This window comes from Triticum urartu, chromosome 5 (assembly GCF_003073215.2).
Source record: "Triticum urartu cultivar G1812 chromosome 5, Tu2.1, whole genome shotgun sequence".
Taxonomy (NCBI): domain Eukaryota; kingdom Viridiplantae; phylum Streptophyta; class Magnoliopsida; order Poales; family Poaceae; genus Triticum; species Triticum urartu.
The window spans coordinates 75,653,421-75,665,455 of NC_053026.1; positions in this window are offsets into that span (position 1 = coordinate 75,653,421).

Consider the following 12,035-nt stretch of genomic DNA (forward strand, 5'->3'; position numbering starts at 1 on the left):
TGACGCCTTAAAATCACCGATGCTAAAAACAGCGCGGCGAACATCCTCCTCTGTGAACGGCGCCATCAAAGCATCATTCATTTGATTCGTCACCCTCGGGGTCACCTTCTGTATAACTTCTTCATTTGGAGCATGGACCTGGGAGGAAAACAAGTTCACAAAATAGTTCTCAATGATCTCGCCCATCTCCCTTTGTCCTTCTTGCATCGCTCCATTATCATCTTCCAGTCCCTTTATCATGTTCCTCTTCCTTCTGGCCGAAGCATAACGGTGGAAGAAATTTGTGTTACGATCGCCATGCTTTAGCCAGTTCGCTCTCCCTCTCTAGATCCATTCAATCTCTTCTTGCTCCAAAAGATTTTCAATGATAAGTAGTATTTCTTTCTGTCTGTCTATAGCCGCATCTGTAGCAGGCCCTCTTCGCAAATCTTCCAGCTCCTTTTTCAACTTTGCCATTCTCTTCTGCGGCCTTTTGAGCATCTCCTTGTCCCATTTGTGGAGCTCTTCATGTACTGACTCCACTTTTTGTTTAAAAGGACCGAGACCTAGCAGTGCAGCACGCTGCCAGGCTGTTTTAACCACCTCCTCTACTGTCTCCTCCTTCAGCCATCTCCCCTCAAATCTCTTCGATGCCCTGTGGTATCGATTTGTCTCCGCGTAATATTCAGTATTAATTACCAACGGCCGGTGATCAGATTTAGTCATCTCACCATTAGTGACACCCACATTAGGGAACAACTGATTCCACCGTGAGTTGCAGATGGCTCTATCCAACCTTTCCTTAATTCTCCCTTTGCTCCATGTATATGCATCCCCCATGGCTCCCAGATCATCAAGATCACAGTCTGACATGGCATCTCTAAAAGCTTGCATACATCTTTGCTCTCTTACTGCTCCTCCCTCCTTCTCATGGGTGAATAATATTTCATTAAAGTCCCCAAACACTAAACATGGTTCATTCATCTTTTGGTGCAGCGCACGTAAGTACTCCCAAGATTTATGTTTATTCTCCTTGGCTGGCTCTCCATAGAATCCCGTGCATCTCCACTTCTTCCCATCATCAATCAATACATCTATGAAGTTAGCTGAGATAGCGTGTTTTGTCACCGCCAAACCGTTCCTCCACATCATTACCAATCCTCCCGCCCTTCCGTCACTCGGACCGACCAACCTCTCCTGAAACCCTAACCTCCTCATTAACTTTCCTGCCTCCACGTCATACAAATGTGCTTCTAATAGAAATAGCACATCTGGTTTATAGCACCTCTGGACATCCAGGAGTGCTCGAACTGCCCGGGACTGACGCATCCCGCGGCAGTTCCACCCTAGGAGAATCATTTGGCCTGGCGGCCCTCCACCTGGGAGGCCGCCAAAGTTGCCAAGTCCATTGTAGTGGTTTCATCCGCCTTGCGTCGTTTTGAGTCTTGAGATGTGTTGTCATCCTCTTCCTTTTCCTCCTTTGATCCCGCTTCACCTGACAGCGGTAACCCGTCCTCTCCTTTTCCCTGCGTCAACAACAACCGGTTCTCCTTCCCCTTCTCAGAATAGTCCAACCTTCTTTTCAGGGCCCCTGAGGATTGTGAGTTGGTTTCCAGTGGTTTAACTGGGCTGCTAGCCGAGCTTCTCAGATCATCATTCATCGAGCCCCTCGGAGCAGCAGAACCGGCAGCCCCACCTATCCCTCCTTCGTTCCTTCCTTCTCCTCCTCCTCCTCTTCCATTCCAACCTTCCTGCCATCCTTTATCCTCCCTTCTGAACTCCGGGGCGATCAAAGTACTAGGGTAAATTATTGCAGAATCATCGTGTACCCCACTACCATGCTCTTTAGCTACATGTCCCACAAACCCGCATACTCCACAAAACTTTGGCATCTTCTCATATTCAAAATCAAAATAGATCTTCTTCATCCTCAAAGTCAGACTAGCACATCGTGTTAGGGGCTTACGCACATCCAGAGTTATACGAACCCTGATTCCCCCACCTTGCCCCTTCACAGAGCGTTCATCTACTCTTTCAACATCTCCAGCCCTCTTTGCCAATTGGCGAGCTATGTTCGCAGTCCTCATCTTCTCCTTCAAACCCATCACCCTCACCCGCACCTGGTATGTATTCAGCTCCACATCCTTCGTTTCTGACCATCCATCATAAGGGGCCAGCAAGACAGGGCAGTCTCGGAAGATCCACGGCCCCTCCTGCATGACCCTCTCCCAATCTGCCAAGCATGCAATCTGCACCGAGAACAAGTTGTCTTCTATGGCCCTGAATTGCACCCGTTGTGCAAGATTCCAAGCAGATCTCATCGTGTTATAGAAGGCCCCGTGGCTGAATTTTCTCGCGGTATGAACTCGTGCCAACGCCATGAATTCCGCGTCCTTCTCCAGTTCCTCTAGATCCTCCTCCAAAATCACCTCTTCTTCTTCATCTTCCCTAAGATTCAGGTATTTAAGTTTCTCCTCCAACGATTCATCCGGATGTGATCCGCTGCCCCCCGCGCCATCAGCCACCATTGCTTCCACCGCCGCCAAATCTTCCTTCCCGTTCCCTTCTCCTCCGCCGTCCGCACGAGACGTGGATGAGTGTTCGCTCGCCATCGTATGACCTACCTAGGGTTGCACCCCTGGCCCGTCGCCTGCTATATTGCCGATCAACTCCCCTGAAGACATATACTACCAGGAGTCGGATCCGTGTCCGGGAAGGGAAGATGATCTCCTTGGCCGTCGCCGCGGAGAGAAGGAAACCCTAAACGGGTATTTTTGTCGCGCTCACCCCTCTCCTTCTTAATATATATAGTACGCACACTCGTGCGTATTCGAGAAAAATTGCATCGTGTGTGTTTTTCCCGAGAAAAGGCACAAAGACATCTTAGATCTTCCCTGCAATAAAAAAGGAATCTTAGATATGATATTCATTAAGGGAAATAATAGCGAAAACAATAGAATAGAAAGACAACTGAACACAGAACAACTAGTAAAAAATAGAATTGCCCTTGTTCCTCATATTATAAGCCGCCTGTGGGAACTAAATTGTTCTCTTGCTTAGTGTCTTATGAAATTAACAATGCTTCCACCAGTTGAAGAAAGTACTAAGGGTTACAAATGAACCACGAGCATTACCGTTGGGTGATGCATCAACCAGGATGAGAGACTACACACGCGCGAGCACTCACACACACACACACACACACACGCACGCATGCACGCACGCACGTATGGTAAACACCGTGTGTACATGCACATGGTGACACACAATACTCTGATTGGTCAATGCACCCCACAGGACCGGTGTGGATGGTGAAGAACATAGGTCTCACATTGTACAGGTAGGCTGTGTTTGGTTCCCTGCATGAATTTTAGGCCCCTGCATCTATGGCCGGTGACTCGGTTCAGTTTGGCAAAGCAAAATGCAGGCAATAAATCATGTTCTACACTAACTTTGATTGTCTGCATCCCCTCCTCCAGCCCTGCTGAGTAGAAATATAACACTAATGCATCAATGTCTAGCAGTGGATGGCAATACTCTCAGGGGCGCCCGCCACTGCTAAAAAGGCATCAGTGGCGGGCGCACGCCCGCCACTGGTAAAGACCTAGCAGTGGTGGGCTTTTCCCATCACCCGCCATTAGTATAATCCACTAACGACATACAGACTAGCACTAGCGGCATCAATATTCACCCGCCAGTGGTATGATTTTACAAATTTAAAAAATATGCACATCCTGGCGGCAAAGCGGCGACACTCCATGGTGCGGCCCTACCCCAACTCGGGAAGCTAGCACACATGCACGCAAAATCTACGGTGGTAACACCGCCGCGCGATGGATCCACCGGTCCATGCCGCCTCTATGCGCCCTTCCACACTCCATCCGTCGGGCGCTGCTCCACATCCACAACGTCGATGCTCCCGTGGTTGAGCAGGTTCCACGTGACCTTGACACCACCATTGGAGCATCATCACCCGCACGGACCGGCATCGACCGTTGAGCTTGCCTGCATGGACCAGAGCATCATCACATCTGCACGGACAAAGATGAGTAGGGTTAGCCGATGCAGTGTGGAAATGAGGCAATCGTTGATTTGGTCTGATAGGTGCTACGTCTTGAGCTTGCGTTGGTTTTCCCCGAAGAGGAAGGGATGATGCAGCAGAGTAGCGTAAGTATTTCCCTCAGTTTTTGAGAACCAAGGTATAAATCCAGTAGGAGCCCATGCTCAAGTCCCTCGTACCTGCACAAAGCGATAGCTACTCGCAACCAACACGATTAGGGGTTGTCAAGCCCTTCACGGTCACTTACGAGAGTGAGATCTGATAGATAGAATATTTTTGGTATTTTTGGATATAAAGATGCAAAGTAAAAAGTAAAGGAAAAGTAAATAGCAAAACAATATTAAAGTGATGGAGATTGATATGATGAGAATAGACCCGGGGGCCATAGGTTTCACTAGTGGCTTCTCTCAAGAGCATAAGTATTCTACGGTGGGTGAACAAATTATTGTTGAGCAATTGATAGAATTGTGCATAATTATGAGAATATCTAGGCATGATCATGTATATAGGTATCACGTCCGTGACAAGTAGATCGAAACGATTCTGCATCTACTACTATTACTCCACTCATCGACCGCTATCCAGCATGCATCTAGAGTATTAAGTTAAAAATAGAGTAACGCCTTAAGCAAGATGACATGATGTAGAGAGATAAATTCATGCAATATGAAATAAACCCCATCTTGCTATCCTCAATGGCAACGATACAATACGTGCCTTGCTGCCCCTTCTGTCACTGGGTAAGGACACCGCAAGATCGAACCCAAAGCTAAGCACTTCTCCCATGGCAAGAACTACCAATCTAGTTGGCCAAACCAAACGGATAATTCGAAGAGACTTGCAAAGATAACCAATCATACATAAAAGAATTCAGAGAAGATTCAAATATTCATAGATAGACTTGATCATAAACCCACAATTCATCGGTCTCAACAAACACACCGCAAAAATAAGATTACATCGAATAGATCTCCACGAGAGAGGGGGAGAACTTTGTATTGAGATTCAAAGAGAGAGAAGAAGCCATCTAGCTACTAACTATGGACCCGAAGGTCTGAGGTAAACTACTCACACTTCATTGGAGAGGCTATGATGATGTAGAAGCCCTCCGTGATGACGGTCCTCTTCCGGCGGAGCTCCGGAACAGGCCCCAAGATGGGATCTCGTGGATACAGAAAGTTGCGGCGGTGGAATTAGGTTTTTGGCTCCTGTTCTGATCATTTGGGGGTACGTGTGTATATATAGGAGGAAGAAGTACGCCGGAGGAGCAACGAGGGGCCCACGAGGCAGGGGGCGCGCCCTAGGGGGGGAGCCCCCACCCTCGTGACCGCCTCTTTTGTTCCTTGGAGCAGGGTCCAAGTCTCCCGGATCACGTTCGGTGAGAAAATCACGTTCCCGAAGATTTTATTCCGTTTGGACTCCGTTTGATATTCCGTTTCTTCGAAACACTGAAATAGGCAAAAAATCAACAATTCTGGGCTGGGCCTCCGGTTAATAGGTTAGTCCCAAAAATAATATAAAAATGGAAAATAAAGCCCAATATAGTCCAACACAGTAGATAATATAGCATGGAACAATCAAAAATTATAGATACGTTGGAGACGTATCAAGCATCCCCAAACTTAATTCCTGCTCGTCCTCGAGTAGGTAAATGATAAAAAAAGAATTTTTGATGTGGAGTGCTACTTGGCATAATTTCAATGCAAATCTTCTTAATTGTGGTATGAATATTCAGATTAGAAAGATTCAAGACAAATGTTTATATTGACATAGAAAATAATAATACTTCAAGCATACTAACAAAGCAATTATGTCTTCTCAAAATAACATGGCTAAAGAAAGTTTTCCCTACAAAATCATATAGTCTGGCTATGCTCCATCTTCCCCACACAAAGTATTTAAATCATGCACAGCCCCGATGACAAGCCAAGCAATTGTTTCATACTCTAACTTTTTCAAAACTTTTTCAATCTTCACACAATACATGAGCGTGAGCCATGGATATAGCACTATAGGTGGAATAGAATGGTGGTTGTGGAGAAGACAAAAAGGGAGAAGATAGTCTCACATCAACTAGGCGTATCAACGGGCTATGGAGATGCCCATTAATAGATATCAATGTGAGTGAGTAGGGATTGCCATGCAACGGATGCACTAGAGCTATAAGTATATGAAAGCTCAAAAAGAAACTAAGTGGGTGTGCATCCAACTTGCTTGCTCATGAAGACCTAGGGCAATTTGAGGAAGCCCATTATTGGAATATACAAGGCAAGTTCTATAATGAAAAATTCCCACTAGTATATGAAAGTGATAACATGAGAGACTCTCTACTATGAAGATCATGGTGCTACTTTGAAGCACAAGTGTGATAAAAGGATAGTAACATTGTCCCATCTCTCTTTTTCTATCATCATTTTTTTGGGCCTTTTCTCTCTTATTTTTTATGGCCTCTTTTTTTTCGTCCGGAGTCTCATCCCGACTTATGGGGGAATCATAGTCTTCATCATTCTTTCCTCACTGGGATAATGCTCTAATAATGATGATCATCACACTTTTATTTTTCTTATAACTCAACAATTACAACTCGATACTTAGAACAAAATATGACTCTATGTGAATGCATCCGGCGGTGTGCCGGGATATGCAATATGACAATGATGAAGTGTGTCATGATGAACTAGATGGTGGAAAGTTGCATGGCAATATATCTCGGAATGGCTATGGAAATGCCATAATAGGTAGGTATGGTGGCTGTTTTGAGGAAGGTATATGGTAGGTGTATGATACCGGCGAAAGTTGCGTGGTATTAGAGAGGCTAGCAAAGGTGGAAGGATGAGAGTGCGTATAATCCATGGACTCAACATTAGTCATAAAGAACTCATATACTTATTGCAAAAATCTAGAAGTTATCAAAGTAAAGTATTACGCGCATGCTCCTAGGGGGATAGATTGGTAGGAAAAGACCATCGCTCGTCCCCGACCGCCACTCATAAGGAAGACAATCAATAAATAAATCATGCTCCGACTTCATCACATAACGGTTCACCATACGTGCATGCTACGGGAATCACAAACTTCAACACAAGTATTCTTTAAATTCACAACTACTCAACTAGAAGGACTTTAATATTATCACCTCCATAACTCAAAACAATTATCATGCTTCAATCTTTTCTTAGTATTCAACACACTCAAAAGAGAGTTTCACAAATCTTGAATACCAAGCATATTATTATTAGGCAAATTACCATGCTATTAAGAGACTCTCAAATTAATTTAAGTGAAGCATGAGAGATCAATAGTTTCTTTAAAACATATACACCACCGTGCTCTAAAAGATCTAAGTGAAGCACATAGAGCAAAATTATAACGCTCAAAAGATATAAGTGAAGTACATAGAGCAAAATTATCTAGCTCAAAAGATATAAGTGAAGCACATAGAGTATTCTATCAAATTTTAATTCATGTATGGCTCTCTCAAAAGGTGTGTACAGCAAGGATGATTGTGGTATACTAGAAAATAAAGACACAAATAATACAAGACGCTCCAAGAAAAACACATATCATGTTGGTGAATAAAAATATAGCTCCAAGTAAATTATCGATGGAAGTGGACGAAAAGAGGGGATGCCTTCTGGGGCATCCCCAAGCTTTGACTTTTTGGTGTCCTTGGATTATCTTGGGGGTGCCATGGGTATCCCCAATATTAGGCTCTTGCCACTCCTTGTTCCATGATCCATCAAAAGAATTCACCCAAAACTTGAAAACTTCACAACACAAAACTCAAAATAGAAAACTCGTGAGCTCCGTTAGCGAAAGAAAACAAATGACCACTTCAAGGTACTGTAATTAACTCATTCTTTATTTATATTGGTGTTAAACCTACTGTATTCCAACTTCTCTATGGATTATAAACTATTTTACTAGCCATAGATTCATCAAAATAAGCAAACAACACACGAAAAACAGAATCTGTCAAAAACAGAACAGTCTGTAGTAATCTGTAGCTAGCGCAAGATCTGGAACCCCAAAAATTCTAAAATATATTGTTGGAAGTGAGGAATTTATCTATTAATCATCTGCAAAAATAATTAACTAAATATCACTCTTCAAATAAAAATGACAGCAGTTCTCGTGAGCGCTAAAGTTTCTGTTTTTTACAGCAAGTTCAACAAGACTTTCCCCAAGCCTTCCCAACGGTTCTACTTGGCACAAACACTAATTAAACAAAAAAAACACAACCTAAACAGAGGCTAAATAATTTATTTATTGAATAACAGAAGGATAAATATTGTGTTGACTCCCAACAAGAGCTTTTCTTTAAAACCTTATAGCTAGGCATTGATAATTTCAATGATGCTCACATGAAAGACAAGAATTGAAGCACAAAAGGAGGGCATCATAAAACATGTGACAAACACATCTAAGTCTAACATACTTCCTATGCATAGGAATCTTATAGGCAAACATATTGTCAAGGCAAGCAAAAACTAGCATATGCAAGGAAGCGGAAAGAAACAATAGCAATCTCAACATAACGAGAGGTAATTTAGTAACATGAAGATTTCTACAACCATATTTTCCTCTCTCATAGTAATTACATGTAGGGTCATAAGCAAATTCAACAAAATAGCTATCACATAAAATATTTTCAACATGATCCACATGCATGCAAAGTTGACACTCTTCCAAAATAGTGAGATTAACATTAACTAAAGTCATGACTTCTCCAAACCCACTTTTATCAAGATTTTCATAAGATTGAACATTCTCCAAATATGTGGGATCTAAAGTCGACACTCTTCCAAACCCACTTTCAATAATATTGCAAACACTATTATCAATCTCATATTCATCATGGGGTTTAAATAAATTTTCAAGATCATAAGAAGAATCACCCCAATCATAATCATTGCAACAAGTAGTAGACATAGCAAAACTAGCATCCCCAAGCTTAGGGTTTTGCATCTTATTAGCACAATTGACATCAAGAGAATTTATAATAAAATCATTGCAATCATGCTTTTTATTCAAAGATCTATCATGACTCACTTCATAAAGCACTTTATCACGATTTTCAGATTTACGGATTTCAGGAAAAAGCTTATAAAGATAATCTAGTGCATCCAAATCACTAGGAATTGGTTCATCATAATTAGATCCCTTAAAAAGATTGGCAAGCGGATGAGGATCCATAGATCTTAAGTTCTTTGTTTAGTAATAAATAAACAACTATTCCAACCATACGAGCAAACAAGAAACGGGCAAAAGAGGTAAACAGAGAGGGAGGATAGAGAGACAGGGCGAATAAAACGGCAAGGGGGAATTGGGGGGAGAGGAAAACGAGAGGCAAATGGCAAATAATGTAATGCGAGAGATAGGGATTGTGATGGGTACTTGGTATATGACTTTTTGCATAGACTCCCCGGCAACGGCGCCAGAAATCCTTCTTGCTACATCTTGAGCTTGAGTTGGTTTTTCCCGAAGAGGAAGGGATGATGCAGCAGAGTAGCGTAAGTATTTCCCTCAGTTTTTGAGAACCAAGGTATCAATCCAGTAGGAGCCCACGCTCAAGTCCCTCGTACCTGCACAAAGTGATAGCTACTCGCAACCAACGCGATTAGGGGTTGTCAAGCCCTTCACGGTCACTTACGAGAGTGAGATCTGATAGATAGAATATTTTTGGTATTTTTGGATATAAAAATGCAAAGTAAAAAGTAAAGGAAAAGTAAATAGCAAAACAATATTAAAGTGATGGAGATTGATATGATGAGAATAGACCCGGGGGCCATAGGTTTCACTAGTGGCTTCTCTCAAGAGCATAAGTATTCTACGGTGGGTGAACAAATTACTGTTGAGCAATTGATAGAATTGTGCATAATTATGAGAATATCTAGGCATGATCATGTATATAGGCATCACGTCCGTGACAAGTAGATCGAAACGATTCTGCATCTACTACTATTACTCCACTCATCGACCGCTATCCAGCATGCATCTAGAGTATTAAGTTAAAAACAGAGTAACGCCTTAAGCAAGATGACATGATATGATAAAGATAGACCCGGGGGGCATAGGTTTCACTAGTGGCTTCTCCCAAGAGCATAAGTATCCTACGGTGGGTGAACAAATTACTGTTGAGCAATTGACATAATTGAGCATAGTTATGAGAATATCTAGGTATGATCATGTATATAGGCATCACGTCCGAGACAAGTAGACCGACTCCTGCCTGCATCTACTACTATTACTCCACTCATCGACCGCTATCCAGCATGCATCTAGAGTATTAAATTAAAAACAGAGTAACGCCTTAAGAAAGATGACATGATGTAGTGGGATAGACTCATGCAATATGAAGAAAACCCCATCTTGTTATCCTCGATGGCAACAATACAATACGTGCCTTGCTGCCCTTACTATCACCGAGAAAGGACACCGCACGATTGAACCCAAAGCTAAGCACTTCTCCCATTGCAAGAAAGATCAATCTACTAGGCCAAACCAAACTGATAATTCGAAGAGACTTGCAAAGATAACCAATCATACATAAAAGAATTCAGAGAAGATTCAAATATTATTCATAGATAGACTTGATCATAAACCCACAATTCATCGGTCTCAACAAACACACCGCAAAAAGAAGATTACATCGAATAGATCTCCACGAGAGAGGGGGAGAACTTTGTATTGAGATTCAAAGAGAGAGAAGAAGCCATCTAGCTACTAACTATGGACCCGAAGGTCTGAGGTAAACTACTCACACTTCAGCGGAGAGGCTATGATGATGTAGAAGCCCTCCGTGATGACGGCCCTCTTCCAGCGGAGCTCTGGAACAGGCCCCGAGATGGGATCTCGTGGATACAGAAAGTTGCGGCGGTGGAATTAGGTTTTTGGCTCCTGTTCTGATCGTTTGGGGGTACGTGTGTATATATAGGAGGAAGAAGTACGTCATAGGAGCAACGAGGGGCCCACGAGGCAGGGGGCGCGCCCTAGGGGGGGGCGCCCCCACCCTCGTGACCGCCTCTTTTGTTCCTTGGAGCAGGGTCCAAGTCTCCTGGATCACGTTCCCGAAGATTTTATTCCATTTGGACTCCGTTTGATATTCCGTTTCTTCGAAACACTGAAATAGGCAAAAAGCAGCAATTCTGGGCTGGGCCTCAGGTTAGTAGGTTAGTCCCAAAAATAATATAAAAGTGGAAAATAAAGCCCAATATAGTCCAAAACAGTAGATAATATAGCATGGAGCAATCAAAAATTAAAGATACGTTGGAGACGTATCTGTAGGGAAGAGAGAGAGGAGAGCGAGGTAGCGCTAGAGCATGCTTGGCGCCAGGGGAGATGGTCGGAGCCGACCGAAATCAGCCGATGAAGATGGAGGCGGAAAGTGGATCGAAGTTTAGAGAGAGAGAGAGAGAGAGAGAGAGAGAGAGAGAGATGTGGCCGGTGACCTGTGTGGCTCATCTCCCCTCCACCATTTAGAAGAAGCACAAATGGTTGTGGACACGCGGATGCAAGCCACGTCATCAATCCATGGGATTGTCGTTTCGACCAACCGGAAGGAAACATCTTTTCCACGCCGAATCATGGAGGTATCTGTGGCGGGCTCTAGATTGTGCCCGCCACTGCTATGTTTTTAACCTTTTTCTATTATTTATTTTGTAACATAATATATTATTTACTCTATGACTTTTCCACGCTTACAACTTTCCCACTATTTTTGTTGCTATTTAGTACATAACCAAATAAATTACTTACTCTCTGACTTCACCGAGTTTACCATGGTTTACCACTATTACCACTTTACATAACCAAATAAATTACTTACTCAACAGTGACGGGCACCAGCTAACGCCCACCACAAGTCATAGAGTAAGTAATTTCTTGTGTTATGTACTAAGTAAAAAAAGATACTTGTGGCGGGTGCGAAAACAAGCACCTCACGTGGGAAAATGTTTTGTGGCGGGCCGAATTTACTGCCCGCCACTGCTAATTA